The sequence below is a fragment of the Mustela nivalis genome (assembly GCF_964662115.1).
Source record: "Mustela nivalis genome assembly, chromosome: 3".
In the NCBI taxonomy this organism is placed as follows: domain Eukaryota; kingdom Metazoa; phylum Chordata; class Mammalia; order Carnivora; family Mustelidae; genus Mustela; species Mustela nivalis.
This window is the reverse complement of record NC_139022.1, coordinates 41,974,943-41,996,958: the sequence shown is the minus strand read 5'-3', so window position 1 is coordinate 41,996,958 and position 22,016 is coordinate 41,974,943. Positions and strand designations below refer to the sequence as shown.

General features: G+C 39.4%; 1 pseudogene across 1 annotated transcript; it reads right to left on the bottom strand.

The window, feature by feature from the left end:
• Positions 1–405: 405 nt before the first annotated feature.
• LOC309862202 (6-pyruvoyl tetrahydrobiopterin synthase pseudogene) lies at positions 406–1,061 on the bottom strand (annotated as a pseudogene). Its single transcript has one exon. The product of its transcript is annotated as a 6-pyruvoyl tetrahydrobiopterin synthase pseudogene (transcript).
• Between the last annotated feature and the right edge of the window lie 20,955 nt (positions 1,062–22,016).

Genomic DNA, 22,016 nt, shown 5'->3' with positions numbered 1-22,016 from the left:
AGAAAGGAAGATTAAAAAAATGAAATTAGATCATCTGTTGAAAGCCTTGCTTTTCAATGCCACTCTCGTCAACTTACACCTAAATCTCCAGTGTCTTAAGGAGCTGAGCCTAGCACATAATCTAGACCAGTTGACCTCCCTCTTATCATGTCATGAGTCCTTGACACATTCACCACAGTCCAGACACAGTGGTTTCTTATAGTACTTTCAGAGGCGACTGACCTTTCTCCTCCTTTTTCACTGGGTTAATTCATGTTCCTCTTTTTTTTTTTTAAAGATTTTATTTATTTATTTATTTTAATGGAAAACCAAAAATTGATTTATTTTGCTTTTAAACAAACAATTTACTGAAAATGAAGTGATTTTTAATCTATGAATAAAAGACTCTCTAAATGACACTCTGGATGTTTTACAAGTTTGGTTTTAAGATAGATTTGAATTCACAACAGGTCTTACCCACAATGATTTCAGTCAGTCAGGCACTCCAAACACAATGTGGAGGTATAACAAGTATGTGATGAGTTCGTAATAGTCCAAAGGTATATAAAGACCTTTTTCAAATATGGAAATAAATTAGTCTTTCTACAGTGTTAACCCCTAAAAGCTATTCTCCTTTATAGACAACGATATTATTGTCAGTTTCATACACTTTTACTTTATAAAGAACTCCCAGAGGAAGAAATTTCTGGAGGTTTTCCCAGATATATTTAGCCACATTTTCTGTCGTGCTTACAACATCTGCAAAGTATGGCACATCCAGATCCAGATTCTTATGATCGAGGGGCTTCATAATTGCCTCCTCCATATACTCTTTGAGGTCGGTCAAATTCATAACCATTCCTGTAACAGGATCAATCTCTCCATGCACTGTCACCACAACTTTATAATTGTGCCCATGGCCATTTGGATTGTTGCATTTCCCAAACAGCTTCAAATTTTCTTCATTACTCAGAGATTTGCTGTGGGGTCTGTGGGTCGCACTGAAGGAGACGAGGCGGGACACTCGCGCCCGTGGGTACCCGCCCTCGCTGGCGCCCGCCATGCTCATCGCCTCACCTCCTTCTTCCTAAAGATTTTATTTATTAATTTGACAGAGATCACAAGTGAGCAGAGAGGCAGGCAGAGTGGGGCAGGGGGAGCAGGCTCCCTGCTGAGCAGAGAGCCTGATGCGGGACTCGATTCCAGGACCCTGAGATGGTGACTTGAGCTGAAGGCAGAGGCTTAACCCATTGAGCCACCCAAGCACCCTCGTGTTCCTCTTTTAAGTTTCACTCTGAATATTACTTCAAAGTGATGAGTGTCAGAACCACCCCCATCTGAATTATATCCCCACCTTTTATTCTCTCCCATGCAACTATTTCATTTTAATTTTACTGCACCAACGAACACATCTATACAAATATATATATATATATATATATATATATATATATATATATATAGCTTTATATGTATATACATATATGCACACATATACACACAGGCATGCAAGCATATATATATATATATATGCATGCATGTGTGGGGCATCTGGGTGGCTCAGTTAGTTATGCATCTGACTCTTGGTTTCAGATCGTGTCATGAACTCAGGGTCATGAGAAGAAGCCCTGGGGTTCGGCTTCCTGCTCACTGGGGAGCCTGCTTCCCCCTCTCCCTCTGCCCTGCCTCTGCACTCTCTCTCTAGCTCATTAATAAATAAATAATAAACATTTTTGAAAATACATATATATGTGCATGTATACATGTACATATACATACACATCCATGTATGTGTGTATATAAAGAATGCATATGTATACACACAAACAACATCAGTATATTTAAAATCTGCATTTCCCTGTAGGTAATAAACTTAAAGATGACAAGCCATTCTCGGTTTTGTCCGTCTAGCACGTAACACTGATTTTGGAACTCAGTCAAGGAGAAGGAGCCCAGTTTTCAAAAAGTTCACGCAGATGCGTGTGGTCACAGATAGGAAAATAAGCAGGTCGTTAGAGCCACAGTGAGGCAAGCATGACTTGGATTGCAAAAACAGTGTTAGTGAACAGGGCTGCCCTAGGCTAAAGCTAAGGCAGAGCCAAAAGCTTTTATATTATTTCTATATTGCCTTATTAATATAAATATTCCTTATTCTTCAGTTATAAGATATAATGAGTTACAAGATATAATTCAGTTAGATATCCCCAAACAAAATACATGTCATGTTTCTAATTTTTATTTCTGATGTCTTATAGCTACTATAGCATTACAATTAAGTGCATTTTTTAAAGATTTTATTTATATTTTGATTGAGAGAGAGAGAGAGCAGGAGTGCAGGAGATGGTCAAAGAGAGAGGGAGAAGCAGGATCCCTGCTGAGCCAGGAGCCCAACACGGGACTGGATCCCAAAACTGGATCATGACCTGAGCAGAAGGCAGATGCTTAACTCACTGAGCCATCTAGGCACCCCCAAATTAAGTCTGTTGTTACTAAATATTGATTTGCTATAAATCAATGGAATGATCGATTCCTATAGACTATTTAAATGATGCTGCTGGGAATAAAAAGTATAGAAACAAGAGCATGACGCAGCCCTTCAGAGCTGCAATTGAAACTCACTTCTGACAATTACTAGTTACAGATTTGGGGGAAGGTTACTTATTTTTTAGTACTTGTTTTCTCACTTATCACAACTAGGCTGCATTTCCTTCTGGCAGGGCTTCTTAGGGAGTTTATAAGAGAATATACGTGATGGTAAACATCGCAAATCCCGGCACAGTATCAGGAGCTACAATGCTGCAAATGATCAAAAGCTAATGATGTCAAATTTATTGCCGTAGAGTTGCTCATAGTACGTTCTTATAATAGTTTGTATTTCTTTGGTGTTAGTTGTGATCTCTCCTCTTTCATTCATGATTTTATTTATTTGCGTCATTTCTCTTTTCTTTTTGATAAGTCGGGCCAGGGGTTTATCAATTTTATTAATTCTTTCAAAGAACCAGCTCCTAGTTTCGTTGATTTGTTCTATTGTTTTTTTGGTTTCTATTTCATTGATTTCTGCTCTGATCTTTATGATTTCTCTTCTCCTGCTGGGCTTAGGGTTTCCTTCTTGTTCTTTCTCCAGCTCCTTTAGGTGTAGGGTTAGGTTGTGTACCTGAGACCTTTCTTGTTTCTTGAGAAAGGCTTGTACCGCTATATATTTTCCTCTCAGGACTGCCTTTGTTGTGTCCCACAGATTTTGAACCATTGTATTTTCATTATCATTTGTTTCCATGATTTTTTTCAATTCTTCTTTAATTTCCCGGTTGACCCATTCATTCTTTAGAAGGATACTGTTTAGTCTCCATGTATTTGGGTTCTTTCCAAACTTCCTTTTGTGGTTGAGTTCTAGCTTTAGAGCATTGTGGTCTGAAAATATGCAGGGAATGATCCCAATCTTTTGATACCGGCTGAGTCCTGATTTAGGACCGAGGATGTGATCTATTCTGGAAAATGTCTATGCTACCTAAAGCAATCTACACATTTAATGCAATTCCTATCAAAGTACCATCCATCTTTTTCAAAGAAATGGAACAAATAATGCTAAAATTTATATGGAACCAGAAAAGACCTCGAATAGCCAAAGGGATATTGAAAAAGAAAGCCAACGTTGGTGGCATCACAATTCCGGACTTCAAGCTCTATTACAAAGCTGTCATCATCAAGACAGCATGGTACTGGCACAAAAACAGACACATAGATCAATGGAACAGAATAGAGAGCCCAGAAATAGACCCTCAAATCTATGGTCAACTAATCTTCGACAAAGCAGGAAAAAATGTCCAATGGAAAAAAGACAGCCTCTTCAATAAATGGTGCTGGGAAAATTGGACAGCCACATGCAGAAAAATGAAATTGGACCATTTCCTTACACCACACACAAAAATAGACTCAAAATGGATGAAGGACCTCAATGTGAGAAAGGAATCCATCAAAATCCTTGAGGAGAACACGGGCAGCAACCTCTTCGACCTCTGCCGCAGCAACATCTTCCTAGGAACAATGCAAAAGGCAAGGGAAGCAAGGGAAAAAATGAACTATTGGGATTTCATCAAGATCAAAAGCTTTTGCACAGCAAAGGAAACAGTTAACAAAATCAAAAGACAACTGACAGAATGGGAGAAGATATTTGCAAACGACATATCAGATAAAGGACTAGTGTCCAGAATCTATAAAGAACTTAGCAAACTCAACACCCAAAGAACAAATAATCTAATCAAGAAATGGGCAGAGGACATGAACAGACATTTCTGCAAAGAAGACATCCAGATGGCCAACAGACACATGAAAAGGTGCTCCATATCGCTCGGCATCAGGGAAATACAAATCAAAACCACAATGAGATATCACCTCACACCAGTCAGAATGGCTAAAATCAACAAGTCAGGAAATGACAGATGCTGGCGAGGATGCGGAGAAAGGGGAACCCTCCTACACTGTTGGTGGGAATGCAAGCTGGTGCAGCCACTCTGGAAAACAGCATGGAGGTTCCTCAAAATGTTGAAAATAGAACTGCCCTATGACCCAGCAATTGCACTATTGGGTATTTACCCTAAAGATACAAATGTAGTGATCCAAAGGGGCACATGCACCCGAATGTTTATAGCAGAAATGTCCACAACAGCCAAACTATGGAAAGAACCTAGATGTCCATCAACAGATGAATGGTTCAAGAAGATGTGGTATATATACACAATGGAATACTATGCAGCCATCAAAATAAACGAAATCTTGCCATTTGCAACAACATGGATGGAACTAGAGCGTATCATGCTTAGCAAAATAAGTCAAGCAGAGAAAGACAACTATCATATGATCTCCCTGATATGAGGAAGTGTGGGGAGCCATGCAGCAGAAACAAGGAGTCCCGTACTAAGCGAGGCCTGAGGAGTGAGGGATGTAACCGATTGACCCTAGGAATGCAAGGAGTCCGGTACCAAGCGGGGCCTAGGAGTAAAGACTATAGATTAACTTAAGGAATGTGAGTGCTTTCACGGGTGACGTTTGATGGATACCAGGAGTCCTGGGAGAGGCACATGATCTGGGGAGCCATGGAAACCTATGGAGTCACATAGGTGCTCACGAGCGCGCCACATGCACACAGATAATGTCATAGGTAGCCCTTCTGATTGGTAGTTATGTTAGCCGTGGTGTACTCTTATTGGATATAGTTTGTACTCGGTGGGTATATACTGGGGGTTTTAGACTAGTGCCGGGGTCCCGGCGTAATTATCAATAAAGAAGCTTGCCACTCACCTCGTCTGCGGGTCGTTCTTGCGGGTCGAGAGCGACAAGGAAGTGGTGATGCAACATGGAGGATTAAGTGGGTAGGAGAAGAATCAATGAAACAAGATGGGATTGGGAGGGAGACAAACCATAAGTGACTCTTAATCTCACAAAACAAACTGAGGGTTGCTGGGGGGAGGGGGTTTGGGAGAAGGGGGTGGGATTATGGACATTGGGGAGGGTATGTGCTTTGGTGAGTGCTGTGAAGTGTGTAAACCTGGTGATTCGCAGACCTGTACCCCTGGGGATAAAAATATATGTTTATAAAAAATAAAAAATTATAAAAAAAAAAAGCTAATGATGTGCATTTTGTAATCTAATTTGTTAACGAAGCCAATGTATGTAATGTTTTCAAGACAGAGCACAGTTAGATATATTCACTAATGAGCTATTTGTGTGGACATGAAATTGGGGCTAAAACAGTAGATGAAATCCATGAAAAAGCTAAAAGAAGAAGGAGAACTTCCAGGCTAATGACTAACTTTCAAATATATCTATATGATCCATTTGTTGAAAAAATATATTCCCCCCACATTTATGAATATCATTGAATCTTTCAAAAGCTTGTCCAAGTTTATATTGTGTTACATTATCCCTTTTTTTATATCGCAATATCCATGAAACAATGTTTTCCTTCCATTACTACAGTCTAATGAGCCATCTAGATGCAAAGTCATGTTCAAATCTATTGGCAAAGAATAATGCTATCACTTGTCTATGCATAAACAAGGATAACCATGCCCTGAAAATTTGTTTCAAAAACCAGGATTGAACAGTAAGACTTTGTTTCATACTGAAGAGCCACGTGGGAAGTGATCTCGTCTCTTAGGCTTCTTTAAAGGCTTGTTCGATCTTTGGAATCAAGCAGCAATAATGTACTCTTGCCATTTCTGATTATTTACTTAAAAATGGCATAAAACTATCAGTCTAAGAAATGCCATCCATGGTATCTATGCAAAAGGAAGTATGACAGTTTAAATACACGTGTTCACTTTCCCAACCATACTCTGGTGCATACATCATTCATGAGCCACTCTGATGCTTACGGAATGTGCTAGGGACAATGGAAAAACAAACCAAATATATCCACTTCTTTACCTACTCTCGGTTCGACTATGAAACCCTCAACTCCAAATCTCAAACTCAAACTATTGCAAATCTTCTTTTTCATTTGCCAAACTCTGTGTCAGTCGGGCTCGTCATAAATTCTAGCCACCCCATTTTCTATAATACCACCTCCCCCAATCATACTCTCTGGAAAAGTAATTTTTAAATTTCTAAAATTCCTGTTTGCTGGGTTTTTTTGCTTCTTTATGAATTCTTAGCCTTGGAAAACAAATCTTTATATAGATAAACCACAGAAAACCCATTAGTCATAAATGGAAACAAACCTTCATTCCTTTTATCTTGCTCTGCTGCAACCATTTTATCCTTGGGAATATTTTCAGTAACACTCTCAATATAAAGTTTTTATTTTCCCCTATAAAATGTAATTAAAGATTGGACTCCCTCAAAAATGATTCATCAGATGAATTTTCACCTTTATCTAATGGAACACGCAAACATACACACCAGAAGAAAAAAATAGGAAAAGTAAAATATGCTTAATGGTATTTAGGCTAAATCCTACCAAGACTGGATACAAATCCATACTCTGAGTACTCGGTGGGGATTCAATAATTACGTAGACAGTTTTAACTACTAAGCTGCTTAGACCAGCTACTATAAACTTTAAACATCTGTTGCTGCTGCTAACCTACACAGAATACCCTTACTGTTTGACTTTCTTAAACAGTTTTAATCCTAACATCATGCACAATTTTCCTAAACCATTTTAGGTAAAAATTTTGTAAGAATATGCTGCCTCTCCCATTTTCACAAAGCTGCACAATCCTGCACCCAGATCACATTCAAAACTCAATTAGATTTAAGTAGGAGTTAGTCACAGCTCACCACCTGCTTCATCACATTATCTGATTGCATTTAAATTGTTTTTAGGTAATTTAAGGAGCAGATGATTTGCAGGGACTCTGGAAATAACAACACTTTCCCGCAACAACAGTCAAATTCCCCTGATCATCTGTTTTTAAAAGTCAAATCCGTCTCATCCCAGTATGAAATTTTTTTCAGCAAAGTCTCATTGGCTGTTAAAGATTGTGCACAATGCTACAAAATTCCCCTCGACACCCAAGCCAGGAAGGAGAGTGGAATGCTAATCTCAGCCCCAGCCCTCCTAGCTCTTTCCTGTCCATACACAGGAATTTCAGATACCAAAATAGTTTCATAGTCTCCCTCCTCTCATCCTTTAAAATATTCTTTAAAAAGCATTACTAATCATACTTTTTAATCATAACAATTCATTATGCTCATAGCCTCAGGAGTAGATGGCTTCAATCAAACAAAGTGGGGAACGTCTGAGAATTCTTACCCCCAAAGTAAGAGAAGTGCATATTCAACCATCAGCTTTAGTAGCTTTTAGGGAAAGGCTGGGTGAAATTTGTCTTTGTTGCTTCATTAAACACCCTTTGGTCAATTGTGACACCATCTGCCATGAAGCACCCTTTCACAACACATTCCACAGCATACAAAATTGACAAAAAGTTAATAGATTTTACAAGTGAAATAGTCATGATGTGGTCAAGTACATTTGGGAATGCTGAATTGAGTACAAGGAAACAGGTGTCTTCCCACAATTTCCCTAAGCTTTCCATACATTCATTCGAATTAGGAACCCCCAAGAATGAGAGTGTAAACGCACATTTTCTCCAAGTAGATGGAGGAGGAAGGAGGCAAACCATAGAAAGAAACAACCTTGGGCACAAATCCAGGTTTATCTGGTTATCATTCTCCATGTTTAGGTAGTGCAAATCTCTCTAAGCCTGAGCTTCTTCATCTGCCACATGATGCCAAGGATAAGAGACAATCTCTGGAGATGAACTCATGAATGCTCTGATCCCAGGACTGTCCCTTACTTGCCTGAGTTCTCAGGCAACTGAAATTTTGAGCTTACCTTTTGAAAAATAAACATAAGGACTCAGAACCACTGTGTTGCCACCTGGTTACCATGTTCTTTCCCATTTTCCTTTATTTTGGCCTGGTGGGACATCACAACACATACTTTTTATCTCTTCATTCAGTTTGCAGGTTATTTCCTGAATTGGCCACCTTATCTTGTCAACCTCTAGTATTCAGATAAACTGAACCTTATCGGAGTTCACATGCAACCCCTCCAAGGTCACCTGCTGTTATGAGAGACCTTAACTAATAATGTAAGAAAATTCAGACACCACCCTAGCCAACAGAGTAAAGGGTGTCCCCAGCAAACTACCAGCTCTGTTTGGTGAGGCTAACCTTGCCTTTGGCTGCTCCTCTGACATTGTGCTTTCCTGTGGGAGCAGGTGACTTACATACACCAAGTGGCATCAGAGGAAACAGAATGGAATGAAACTAAGGCATAAAGCTCTGTTTTGGCTCCACGATGTCAGACCTCCATCCTTACCTTTGCCAAACCGAAAAGTTAAGCCAAGTTTTCTCCTTGTCATAAAATGTCATCAATATCTACATATGGCATACGAAGTGGAAAGAAAGGGTTCTTTTAATGATAACTCATTCATTTTTTAGAAAGTGTCCGGATAAGCTATATCACAACCATTTAAAATCTGCTGAATCCCAACATCTCCATCACTTCATCTGTTTTATACCCTTGTTATCTGTATATCCCTCCTACATCAAACAGACACATTTATCTCTGAGGATTCTTAACCTCTCTGTAACTTTGACAGTTGGTTATTGATTGCTTCCTTGTGACATTCTCTTCTCCTTTAGCAAACATGCCATGCTCCTGGCCTAATTGACTTTTAACCCTCAAGTCATTCCTCTCTCAGTGCAGCCACATACTCTACCTAGCCTGTCCCACCTCTACCTGAAGACTCGACCACTAACAATACATAGATTCATTCATGCATCCAATATCGTTTCAATGCCTGCATATATTTTATGTCCTATGATTGGCCCAGGAAGAAGAACTGAAAGAAATGGGCATAATTCGTGAAATCATAGAACACACACATACACACACACACACACACACACACACACACACACGCTAAACTGCGGTAAATACCAGAAACAAATGGACATGGCATTGTGTCAAAACTAAGTAGACTGGAATGAAATGGAGAGCAGCTTACACTGATTAGAAAGGCTAATGGAGAAAAACGGGTCGAGGGAAGGATATCATACATCAAAAATTATGAGCCATAAAGCAAGTTTCTAAAGTTTCACATGTAAAAAATTATATAGACCATGTTCTCTTACTGCAGGATAATTCAGCTACAAATCGATAGCAATAAGTAATGGAAAATAGCCATATATTTCTTTTCTTTTTAATTTGTTTTTTATTTATTTTCAGGGTAACAGTATTCATTATTTTTGCACCACACACAGGGCTCCATGCAATCCATGCTCTCTATAATACCTACAACCTGGTTCCCCCAACCACCCCCCCGCCCCTTCAAAACCCTCAGATTGTTTTTCAGAGTCCATAGTCTCTCATGGTTCACCTCCCCTTCCAATTTTCCACAACTCCCTTCTCCTCTCTATCTCCCCATGTCCTCCATGCTATTTGTTATGCTCCACAAATAAGTGAAACCATATGATAACTGACTCTCTCTGCTTGACTGATTTCACTCAGCATAATCTCTTCCAGTCCCATCCATGTTGCTACAAAAGTTGGGTATTTGTCCTTTCTTATTGAGGCACAATACTCCATAGTGTATATGGACCACATCTTCCTTATCCATTCATCTGTTGAAGGGCATCTTGGTTCTTTCCACAGTTTGGCGACTGTGGCCATTGCTGCTATAAAAATTGGGGTACAGATGGCCCTTCTTTTCACGACATCTGTATCTTTGGGGTAAATACCTAGGAGTGCATTGCAGGGTTGTAGGGAAGTTCTATTTTTAATTTCTTGAGGAATTTCCACACTTTTCTCCAAAGACGCTGCACCAACTTGAATTCCCACCATCAGTGGAAGAGGTTTCCCCTTTCTCCACATCCCCTCCAACACATGTTGTTTCCTGTCTTGTTAATTTTGGCCATTCTAACTGGTGTAAGGTGATATCTCAATGTGGTTTTAATTTGAATCTCCCTGATGACTAGTGATGATGAACATTTTTTCATGTGTCTGATAGCCATTTGTATGTCTTCACTAGAGAAGTCTCTGTTCATGTCCTCTGCCCATTTTTTGATATGCTTGTCTGTTTTGTGTGTGTTGAGTTTGAGGAGTTCATTATAGATCCTGGATATCAACCTTTCGTCTGTACTGTCATTTGCAAATATCTTCTCCCATTCCGTGGGTTGCCTCTTTGTTTTCTTGACTGTTTCCTTTGCTGTGCAGAAGCTTTTGATCTTGATGAAGTCCCAAAAGTTCATCTTCGCTTTTGTTTCCTTTGCCTTTGGAGACATATCTTGAAAGAAGTTGCTGTGGCTGATATCAAAGAGATTACTGCCTATATTCTCCTCTAGGATTCTGATGGATTCCTGTCTCACGTTGAGGTCTTTTATCCATTTTGAGTTTATCTTTGTGTACAGTGTAAGAGAATGGACGAGTTTCATTCTTCTACATATAGCTGCCCAGTTTTCCGAGCACCATTTATTGAAGAGACTGTCTTTTTTCCACTGTATATTTTTTCCTGTTTTGTTGAAGATTATTTGCCCATAGAGTTGAGGGTCCATATTTGGGCTCTCTACTCTGTTCCACTGGTCTATGTGTCTGTTTTTATGCCAGTACCATGCTGTCTTGATGATCACAGCTTTGTAGTAAAGCTTGAAATCACGTAGTGTGATGCCCCCAGTTTTATTTTTGTTTTTCAACATTTCCTTAGTGATGCAGGGTCTCTTCTGATTCCATACAAATCTTAGGATTATTTTCTCCAGCTCTTTGAAGAATACCGGTGGAATTTTGATCGGAATGGCATTAAAAGTATAGATTGTTCTAGGCAGTATAGACATTTTAGCAATGTTTATTCTTCTGATCCAAGAGCATGGAATGGTCTTCCATCTTTTTGTGTCTTCTTCAATTGTTTTCATGAGTGTTCTGTAGTTCCTCAAATACAGATACTTTACCTCTTTGGTTAGATTTATTCACAGGTATCTTATGGTTCTTGGTGCTATAGTAAACAGAGTTGATTCTCTAATGTCCCTTTCTGTATTTTCATTGTTAGTGTATAAGAAAGCCACTGATTTCTGTACATTGACTTTGTATTCTGCCATGTTGCTGAATTGCTGTATGAGTTCTAGTAGTTTGGGGGTGGAGTCTTTTGGGTTTTCCATATAAAGAATCATGTCATCTATAAAGAGAGAGAGTTTGACTTCTTCATTGCCAATTTGGATACATTTTATTTCTGTTTGTTGTCTGATTGCTGTTTCTAGGACTTCTAATACTATGTTGCACAAGAGTGGTGAGAGTGGGCATCCTTGTCGTGTTCCTGATCTCAACGGGAAGGCTGCAAGCTTTTTCCCATTGAGGATGATATTTGCTGTGTGTCTTTCATAGATAGATTTGATGAAGTTCAGGAATGTTCCCTCTATCCCTATACTTTGAAGCATTTTAATCAAGAACAAATGCTGGATATTGTCAAATGCTTTTTCTGCATCAGTTGAGAGGACCATGTGGTTCTTCTCTGTTCTCATATTAATTTGCTCTATCATATTGATTGATTTACGAATGTTGAACCATCCTTGTAGCCCAGGGATGAATCCCACCTGGTTATAATGGATAATCTTTTTAATATTCTGTTAGATCCTGTTTGCTAGGATCTTGTTGAGAATCTTAGCATCCATATTCATCAGTGATATTGATCTGAAATTCTCCTTTTTGGTAGGTTCTTTGCCTGGTTTGGGGATTGGGGTAATGTTGGCTTCATAGAATGAGTCTGGAAGTTTTCCTTCTGCTTCAATTTTTTGAAACAGCTTCAGGAGAATAGGTGTTATTTCTTCTTTGAAAGTTTGGTAGAATTCCCTAGGGAATCCATCAGGTCCTGGGCTCTTGTTTTTGGGGAGGTTTTTGATCACCGCTTCAATCTCATTACTAGATATCAGTCTATTCAAGTTGTCAATTTCTTTCTGGTTCAATTTTGGGAGTTTATAGTTTTCCAGGAATACATCCATTTCATCTAGGTTGCTTAGCTTATTGGAATATAACTGTTGTTAATAACTTCTGATGATCGTTTCTCCTTCCTTGGTGTTCATTGTGATTTCTCCCTTTTCATTCATAATTTTATGAATTTGGGCTTTCTCTCTTTTCTTTTGGATTAGTGTGGCCAATGGTTTATTGATCTTATTGATCCTTTCAAAAAACCAGCTTCTAGTTTCATTGATACATTCTACTGTATCTCTGGTTTCTACCTCATTGACCTCAGCTCTAATCTTGATGATTTCCCTTCTTATGTGTGGAGTTAGGTTGATTTGTTGTTGATTCTCCAGTTCTTTAAGGTGTAGAGACAGCTGGTGTATTCTGGATTTTTCAATTTTTTTGAGGGTGGCTTGGATGGCTATGTATTTCCCCCTTAGGACCATCTTTGCTGTATCCCCTAGGTTTTGGACCCAAGTGTCTTCATTCTCACTGGTTTCCATGAATTGCTTCAGTTCTTCTTTGATCTCCTGGTTGATCCAAGCATTCTTAAGCAAGGTGGTCTTCAGCTTCCAGGTGTTTGAGTTCCTTCTGAACTTTTCCTTGTGATTGAGCTCCAGTTTCAAGGCATTGTGATCTGAGAATATGCAGGGAATAATCTCAGTCTTTTGGTATCGGTTGAGTCCTGATTTGTGACCCAGTATGTGGTCTATTCTTGAGAAGGTTCCATATGCATTTGAAAAGAATGAGTATTCTGTTGTTTTAGGGTGGAATGTTCTGTATATATTTCTGAGGTCCATCTGGTCCAGTTTGTCATTCAATGCTCTTGTTTCTTTTTTGATTTTCTACTTTGATGATCTGTCTATTTCTGAGAGAGGCATGTTAAGATCTCCTATTATTAATGTATTCATATCAATATGATTCTTTATCTTGCTTAACAATTTTCTTATGTAGTTGGCTGCTCCCATATTGGGGGCATAGATATTTACAATTGTTAGATCATCTTGGTCTATAGTCCCTTTAAGAATGATGTAGTGTCCTTCTGTATCTCTGACTACAGTCTTTAGTTTAAAATCTAATTTATCTGATATGAGAATCGCTACCCGAGCCTTCTTTTGAGGCGCATTGGCATGAAAGATGCTTCTCCATCCCTTCACTTTCAATCTGGGTGTATCTTTAGGTTCAAAATGTGTCTCTTGTAGACAACATATGGATGAGTCCTGTCGTTTTATCCAATCTGCAACCCTGTGCCATTTTATGGTCACATTTAGGCCATTCACATTGAGAGTGATTATTGATAGATACATTTTTACTGACATCTTGTTACCTTTGAAGTCTTTCTTTCTGTAGATTGTCTCTATATTTCTGTTCAATGCTATTCTTAGGATCTTTCCTCTTTTATAGAACCCCCCTTAATATTTCCTGCAGTGTCTGCTTGGTGGCTGCATAGTCTTTTAAGCCTTGCCAGTCTTGGAAACTCTTGATCTCTCCATCCATTTTGAATGTCAGTCTTGCTGGATAAAGTATTCTTGGCTGCAAGTTCTTCTCATTTAATGCCCTGAATATATCTTGCCAGTCCTTTCTGGCTTGGTAGGTCTCTGTGGACAGGTTTGATGTTATTCTGATGGCCTTTCCTCTGTAAGTAAGGAGTCTCTTTGTCCTAGCAGCTTTCAAGAGCTTATACCTATAGTTATGATTCCTCAGTTTGACTATCAGGTGCCTTCGTGTGTTTTTTTTTTTTTTGGGGGAATGTATAATCTTGGGTGGAGACCCTTTGGCCTCTAGTACATGAATGCTAGTTCCATTCGTGAGATTGAGAAAATTTTCATGAAGAACTTGTTCCACTATATTTTCTAGACTTCTTTCTTTCTCCTCCCCTTCATGGATTCCAATAATTCTGACATTGGAATGTTGCATGGCATCATTTATTTCCCTGATTCTGTTTTCGTGGTTTCTAAGCTGTTTGTTCCAGGCTTCCTCCTGATCCTTTCTCTCTATCTGTTTGTCCTCCAGATCACTAATTCTATCTTCTGTCTCAGTTACCCTAGCTTTGAGAGAATTTAGATTAGATTGGAACTCATTGAGAGCATTGTGAAGTACATCCCTGGTAGCTTTCAGCTCAGCCCTAACATTGTGCACATCCTGTCTGGTCGCTTTCAGTTCAGCCCTAATCAATTTTTTTTTGGTCATCCATGGCTTTCTCCAACCTAGCTATTGCCTGGATAATTGTTAGCCTGAATTCTCTTTCCAACATATTGTCTATGTTGATAGCCGTTAGCTCTGTTCCAGAAGGTCCATCCTCTGTGTTTTTCTTCTGTTGGGCATTCCTCCTCCTAGTCATTTTGGTGAGAGATGACTGAACAGATGTAGCTGGATGTATCGACCATGGTACAGTCAAGGTGCACCCTGGAACACTTCTGAGCAACCAGGATTCCCCACCCAAATGAGAGACAAAAGAAAAGAAAAAGAAAAAAAGAGAGAGAGAGACAGGAAAGAAAGGGAAGATGAAAGAGAAGATTCGGCCCAAATGGGCCCCAATGTATGATTTATAAAGTATATAAACAAAAACAGACAAACAAAAAGACTGATAAAAGTATATGACACGAGAAAATATATATATATGCAAATAAAGGAAGAATCTTATCAAAAAGAACCCCAAGTATAAGATTTATATACTATCATGACAAACACAAAAACACAGAAACAGTGGTGGAAGAAAAAGATGGGAGAGTAGTTATAAATTTTCAGTGCAGGTGAGGAAGGTTGTATTGATTCTTCCTGGATGTATCTTGATATCTTTTTTTTTTATTTGATAGACAGAGAGAGATCACAAGTAGGCAGAGAGAGAGGGGGAAGCAGGCTCCCCGCTGAGCAGAGAGCCCGATGTGGGGCTCGATCCCAGGACCCTGAGATCATGACCCGAGCTGAAGGCAGAGGCTTAAACCACTGAGCCACCCAGGTGCCCCTGTATCTTGATATCTTTGTTAAAGGACTCAACTTTCCTAAAATAAGGTGGGATTAAAAATTGATTTACCTATAGGGTAGTATTGATTGGGAAAAGGGGATTGCTTTGAAGTTTAACTCTATATGATTATTAGAAAATAAAAATAAAAAGGAATAAACTAGACTAAACTAAAATTTAAAAAAATACAAAAAATAGAAATGTAAAAGAAAAACACAGGTGTATGTATCAAAAAGTTCAGGTTAGAAGGTTATTATGGAATTTGATGTACTGGACAGCTCACTGTGATGGTAAATAGGTTAAAAAATTACTATATATATAAAAAGAAATGAACCAGAATAGTGGGAACGAGTTGAAAATAAAAGTTGTTCTGTGAAGTAGTTGTGGTTGTTCTCTTGCAGTCTTTTTTTTTTTTTTTCCCCTTTCTTGGTTTGTTTTCTGGGGGAGAGGCCTGACACGTGGGTTTTCAGTCAATGATGTTCCCTGAGTTAAGTCCTCCCGCCCCCCTCAAGGGGAAAAAAAACAACTGGTTTTTTTCAGGCTTTTGTTCTCTGGCGGTTTTTATGTTTGTTCACTTTTTTTTTTTTCTCTCACCTTAACCGCTTTTGATGGTTTTTGTAGTTTTAGAGGAAAACAAACTGCACCCTGACCTCCCTCTCAGAGAGAAGCCTCAGTCTGGCTGCAGAGCCCAGATGAGTTCCCCCTTTGCCACTGGCAGAGCAGGTTCAAAGTCGTGGTCTCTGGGGACGCAGGATCTTCTGCTTGTACCCAAAACCACGGCAGAGGTGGCAGTCTGGGAGCTCCAGACCGCCAAAGAGGTTCCAAGCAGTGATCCCACACTGAGATTTTCCCACTGGCCCCAGCTGGGAATGCCTGGTCTTTCTGGGTCTAAGAGTGCCCAGCGTTCGCGCACCTCTTTCAGGGGAGGCTATAAGTCGCATGCGCACATTTCAGGCACTGAGAGCAGGGTGCAGGTCCAAAAGCAGAAAGCACCAGGCTGGGCTTTTGTGCACCTCTGTCAGGGGAGAGATTGGGATGCGCATCTTAGGCTCGGAAACAATGGCGCGGGTCAAAGAGCACCGGCTGGGCCTTTGTAACTCTCTCAGGGGAGTATGAGGGATGCGTACTCATATGTCAGGCTTTGTAGCAGGGCTCCTGCATTCTGCCATCCAGCATGGCTCCCATCCCCTCACAGAAGCCAGAACCCACGTATTCTCGGGAGCGCTGGCGGCTTAGGGACCAAGACCTGGTTTCTCCACTGCACTCTCTCTGGCTCAGCGCCAGGGGAGGCTGTCCTTGGACTGGGGACTTAAGCCCCTGTCCTTAGCCGCCCCAATTCCCACAATCCCCACCCCCCCCACCCCCGCCCCGCGATCCTTTGCTCTTTTGCAGTGCTTTCAACCAGTCTCCAAGTTAATGCTGGTCCCCAGACGCAGGGCACTCTCATATTGGGATATTACTTTCCAACTGGTCGCCTCTGGTGGCTCCCTCCCCCTTTTGTTTATCTTCTGATATCAGTCCACCGTTCCCACTCCGCTTTACATGCCCACTGGCATCTTCTGCTCCTGTAGAGATCCAGACATGTATAATTCTGGTCTCAGGCTGATTTCATGGGTGATCGTAGTTCTTTGGTAGGTAATCAGCTCACTTTAGGATACAGGTTGAAAAGGCGCCTCCTCCTACTTCCCCGCCATCTTGTGCCCCCCCCCCCCGCCATATATTATTTACACCAAGTACTGAGTTGTCAACTACCCAATAGTCCATTAGTGAAAGAAAAAACCAAAATGGAAATCACAAAACAGTTTGGACAGAATGACACTGGGAAGATAGCATTAAATAATTTCTGGTATATAGCAAAAGCTAAGCTTATAGGGAAATATACAGCATAGTCATTATGTGAGGAGGACATGTAGAAAATCCAAAATCTAGGGGCGCCTGGGCACTTCAGTTGGTTAAGCATCTGTTTTCAGCTCAGGTCATGATCTCAGGGTCCTGGGATCCAGCCCCATGTCAGGCTTTCTGCTCAGCCAGGAGTCTATTTCTTCCCCTCCCTCTCTGTGTGCACTCTCTCACTCTCTCTCAAATAAATAAATTAAATTAAATTAAATTAAAAAGAAAATCTAAAATCTAGCTATACCTAACTTATTAGAATTGGGGAGCTAATTAAACTTTCTAAATATAAAAATCAATATAAATAATAAGTACATTTTTCTATGTCAGAAAAAATTCTTAGGAACTAAATCTTTGTGGGGTGTCTGGATGGCTCCATCGATTAAGTGTCTGACTCTTGGCTTCAGCTCAGGTCATGATCTCATGGGCCATGGGACTGAGCCCCCTACCAGCTCCTGGTTCAGTGGAGAATCTGCTTGAAGATTCTCTCTCTCTCTCTGTGAACATAAAATAAATCTTTAAAAAAAGAGAGACAGCATTTATAATAGCATCAAAAACCCAAAATACTAAAAAGTAGATCTGACAACACATATGCAAAACACCTTGCACTAGGAAAATGTAAAAATTAACTGAGAAAAATAAAGAATATCTTAGTAAAAAAATGAAAATTCCATGTCCAGGGATTGGAAGTCTGTCCAAATTTATGTATAGATTCAATGTTATCCCAATAAAAACCCAAGTAGCATTGTTATGGAAATTGGCAAGCTGATTCTAAAATTAACACAGATATACAAAGGGCAAAAAATTGCCAGAAAGAAAATATGGAAAAACTTAACATACCAAGAATTGTTATAAAACGACAGTAACTGACACAGTGTGTGTGTATTGGTGCAAGGGGAGATAAGCAAGCCAATGAAACTAAAATTGTCCAGAACTACAACCACATAAGAATGGAGCCCTGATTGTGATAAAATTTCACACTACAGAACAGTGATGAACAAGCAGTCTTTTCTATAAATGATGCTTGGTAAATTAACTAACAAATGGACTAAATAAGCTAATAACAAAAAGTATAATTCCTACTAGACAACATACACAATTATCAACCCCAACTGGATGCTCTATATGCAAGTTAAAAATAAAAATGCCAAAAATAAATAAATAAATAAATAAATAAATATGCCAGAGTAAATATAAGTATGACTTTGTGGCATGGGATGGTCCATTAAACAGAAAAAAAATGATCTAACACCAAGAAAACATAAATAAAATCATTAATATTCATACCTCTTTTTATCAAAAAATACACAGAAAGAATGAAAAAGCAAGCCCCAAATGGGAGATTGTATTTGCAAGACATATAACTGACAATGTTTCTCATATTAAAGAAATAATAAAGACCTTTCATTAACTAAAAAGGCAAATCTTTAAGTAGGTAAGAAATTTGAACCAGGGCTTTATAAAAGAAGGGAGCCAAATGGGAAAACAACAACAACAACAACAAAACTTTGATATTGCTCAAGGAACTACAGATTGAAACTTACAGGATACCACTGTATAACCCATCAACAAGGTTGAAATGTAAATACATACATAAGACAATATTAGATAATGGCAAAGTTGCTGAACAACTGGAAGCTCATCCACAGTTAACTAAAGTATAAATGTAAATAAAGACAATCACTTTAAAATCTGTTTGACATAATACACTGACTTTGAACAAGATACAACAGCCCCACTTCTAGATTTGTAACAAACAGAAATAGATTTACATGACTCAGAAGTTATGTCCAATAATGTTCACAGCAGCATTCTATATTAGCTCCAGATTAAAAAAAATGTTTAATGTTTATCAAGAGTTGAAAGGTGGGTGCCTGGGTGGCTCAGTGGGTTAAGCTGCCGCATTTGGCTCAGGTCATGATCCCAGGGTCCTGGGATCGAGTCCCACATCCGGGCTCTCTGCTCAGCAGGGAGCCTGCTTCTCTCTCTCTCTCTCTCTCTGCCTGCCTCTCTGTCTACTTGTGATCTCTCTCTGTAAAATAAATAAATAAAATCTTTAAAAAAAAAAAGAGTTGAAAGGTCATATAAATTGTGGTATAGTATGGAGAGTCACTATATAATAGAATACTAGACAGAAATAAAATTAATGAACAACAGCTACCATACCAATTGGATAAAGAAGAAAAGGAAATTTTGAGTGAAAAAAAATCACAGAGGAAGATGAATACTTGGATGATCCCATTTGTATAACATTTTAAAAATGTACAGCATTTGGGGCACCTGGGTGGCTCAGTGGGTTAAGCCTCTGCCTTTGGCTCAGGTCATGATCTCAGGGTCCTGGGATGGAGCCCTGCACTGGGCTCTTTGCTCAGCAGGAAACCTGCTTCCCCCTCTCTCTCTACCTGTCTCTGCCTACTTGTGATCCCTCTCTCTCTGTGTCAAATAAATAAAATCTTTAGAAAAAAAATGTATAGCATTTGAAGTTAAAGTAGTGGTTACCTTGGGGTGGAGGGTACAGGGTAAGAATGTAAAGGAAAATAAGAAGAAGTTCTAATTTTCAGCTAATATTTTAATGTCTTGACCTGTGTAAAGTTCACTTTGAAGTAATTTACTCACTGAGCCGCTAGGGTCATGATCCCGGGGTCCTGGGATTGAGCTCCTCCTCCTGTCTCTCTGCCTGCCTCCCTGCCTACTTGTGATTTCTGTCTGTCAAATAAATAAAATCTTGAAAAAAATAATTTAAATAATTTGAAGTAATTTACTGGGCTATGATCTTTTGGTACATATACTTCTGTGTCTAGTTTTTATACTTCAATAACAAAAAATATCTGGCCTAGAAATTCCAATGCTATCACTTCTTCCCACAACATAAAACCTTTTAATGGCTCCTCATGCCTTTGGGATTAAACCAAGAATTCACAAGACACTTCAAACTCTCTTCTTAGTCTCATTTATCCTCCTTGCCATAGAGATACCCTGTCTTCCAACCACACAAAATTGTTTGTGGTTCCAGGAATAGTCTCTTTTGTGACTTGGCTTTTGGTGTGCTCTTTGGAATGTATAAAATGGTCTTTCCTTGCCCATTTAACCAACCCCTTCCCTCATTAATTGCTACTTCCTCCAGAAAGCTACATATGAACCTGGAGCCTCAGTTAAATTTCTCTACTTTGTATTCTGTTAGGACCTCGTCATGCGACTCGGGAAGATCTCTTGCAACTATTATGATTACCAGTCTATGTGTCTATCTTTTCTGGAAAATTATGGGTCTTACTCCATTCTATGTTTCCAGTGCCAAGCGCAATTCTTGGCACATACTAAGTGCCTGGTAAATATTGTTGAATTAAATTGTCTGTCAATTGTTTAAAAAAAAAAAGGAAGCTTCAGTTATAAAAAGAAAAAAGAGTCAGCTTGTTTCTACATATTCATCAGTTGTGCTGTGCTTGGGTAGAAAGGGCTGGAACGGGGACATTAACTAAAAATTATACTAGAAATACACATCGTATTTATACTATATGGTCACTAAAAATGAGGGCACTTTTTCTAGTTCACTCAGATCACTTTCTAATCACTCTTTCCCCAGCTAGATCTAAATGGTTTGTAATGAAACCAACATTTTTTGTTGTTAAGGGGTTTTAGAGGATATATTTTTTTTCTAAGATTCTATTTATTTATTTGACAGAGAGAGAAATCACAAGTAGGCAGAGAGGCAGGCAGTGGGTGGGGTTGGGGGGTGCGTGTAACAGGCTCCCCACTGAGCAGAGAGCCCAATGCAGGGCTGGATCCCAGGACCCTGAGATCATGACCTGAGCCAAAGACAGAAGCTTCAGCCACTAAGCCACCCAGGCACCCCCAGGATATCTTATTATTCACCATGGGCAATATGGGATTTACCTATCTGGAATGCAAATTAATACTACCTGTTTTCTGCACGATTTCAGAATTCAAATCATAAGTAAATGTGAATCAAATCAGTAGATTTCTTACCGTGGTCTTAATTCCCCCCCCCCTCTTTCTCTCTCTCTTTTTAAAGTTTATTTATTTGTCAGAGTGAGATAGAGAGAGAGAGAACAAGCAGGAGAAGCAGGTGAGGGAGAGGTAGAAGCAGGCTCCCCACTGAGCAGGAGCCCTATGTGGGGCTTGATCCCAGGACACTGGGATCATGACCTGAGCTGAAGGCAGAGGCCGAGCCACCCAGGCATCCCTCAAGATCTTAATTTCTTAATAATTTTGGTCAGGGCGTTTTTCACATGGCTATTTATACATAATAAACATTAATATCTAGTTTAAAAAGCTCTTGTGTTCTATCTCTGTCAAAGCGAAGTTTCCAAAACGTTCCTTACATTTTTGGAGAAAAGCCGATTAAGCAGAAAAACCAGTAACAAATCCTCTTACTACAGAGACAGACTCTGGCTGTAAACCTATGGAAACAACAATGCCATATATTTTACTGAGCCTATAAGAGAGCAATAATCCCCAACAGTTAGTTATCTCTGTGGCTCATTAGAAGCGGCTTTGATGAAAAAATTTTCACAGAAGTCAGTCATCTTTAAATGTCATGCAATGCCAAGCCCATAAAGCCTTTCTCCCTGGACCCAAAATGCACTCTATTTTCTTTTGCAGCAGCATTCTGAAGCAGGTAAGCAGATAAAGCATCTTAAGAATAACTGGTTATTTGTCCTTTACGCAATGTTTTTCTTCCCAAATCTGTTAGCTAGGGCTCTTTGATTT